Below are 1,523 nucleotides of genomic sequence, written 5' to 3'. Positions count from 1 at the left end.
ACACACACACACACACACACACACACACACACACACACACACACACTTACTTGCCTTAGGCCTTTCTCTCTCATCTATCTGGGACTGACAGAACATGACTGTTTCCTGCGTTAAAATGCCAGCACACCAGAATGATTGATTAGTTGGAGTTTTAAGAAGGCAGAGTTGAAGCCTCTTTTTTTTTCTTTTTCTTTTTTTTTCAGTGTTGCTGAATTAGTGAGTGTAGGAGGCAGGAAGATTTACACAGGTGAGAAAGAAAGTCATCTTCATCGGGAACAAAAAAGAATGTAGGAGGAACCCGACAAGAAGAGATTAGTAATAGGGGGACCAGCTTGGGAAAAAAAATGACATTTGAGCTCAGGGCAAGTAGAAAAAGTTTTAGTTGTGAAGGATCTTAAATAGGTTAGGAGCAAAAGAAAAAGAAAGGGAGTTGAAGGGTATTCGTGATTGATTTTTTTACATGCTAGTTGAGGCATTGGGTGGTTTTTTTTTTTTTTTGGTCAGTTGTGGGGCTTGAACTCTGGGCCTGGGCGCTGTCCCTCAGAGATTCAGCTCAAGGCGAGCGCTCTACCACTTGAGCCACAACTTCCAGCTTTTGTGGCTGTGCTTCATCAGAGATGAGAATCTCACAGATTTTTTTTTTTCCTGCCTGGGTTGGCTTCAAACCACGATCCTCAGATCTTAGCCTCTTGAGCAGCTGGGATTCTAGGCATGAACCAACAGCACTGGGCTCTGTGTCCTGGTTGAATGAGCAGAATCAATTAGCCTGTGGGAGGTTTCTCAAATTCAACAATTTTCTCCCCCTCTCCTCTCAGCCTATAAGATCTACCCACCCAGGTGAAGGATCCCTGTGGACAGGCCGAAGCAGGAAGGCAGGATGGTTCATTTTAGATTGAGGGAAAATTTGTCCTGGTTGAATCTTTAGCCAGGCAAGGGTTAAGAAACGGGGCATTCTGTCAGTTACCCAGGGAGCAGGAAGTAAGGTGTCTTATCAAAACAAAAAACAAAGAGCAGGGGTAGGGGCAGGTAGGGAGAAAAAGAGAAAAAAAAAATCTTCCTGTTCTCCATTACCCTGGAGTATTTCCAGATAGTTATAGCTGACTAGGTAGGAGAAAGACCAAGGTTGAAGCTGGTTTGGGCTGGTTTAACAGCCACCCTACAGTTAAGCATTGTTCACACTGGGGCTGTTGGCTTTGTGTGGGCCGTGGCCATCTGGGTTTGGCTGTCAATCGTGGGTCAAGTAAAGGAAGCAGAGACTCAGGCTTCAGGCTGCCACTCCCATTGGTTTAGCTGCAGTTCCATGGGGCCAATCCCGTCATGGGTCTAAGTGCATCAGCCAATGGGATGGGAGAGAATACATTGTCTTGCAGTCAGGACTTCAAAAGCTACAGGTGGAGCTGTGGCTCAAGTGGTAGAGTGCTAGCCTTGAGCAAAAGAAGCTCAGGGACAGCATCCGGGCCCTGAGTTCAAGCCCCAGTACTGGCATACACACACACACACACACACACACACACACACACACA

This window comes from Dipodomys ordii, unplaced genomic scaffold (assembly GCF_000151885.1).
Source record: "Dipodomys ordii isolate 6190 unplaced genomic scaffold, Dord_2.0 Scaffold29, whole genome shotgun sequence".
Lineage (NCBI taxonomy): Eukaryota > Metazoa > Chordata > Mammalia > Rodentia > Heteromyidae > Dipodomys > Dipodomys ordii.
The sequence above is the reverse complement of the archived record's forward strand: the minus strand, read 5'-3'. Positions refer to the sequence as shown.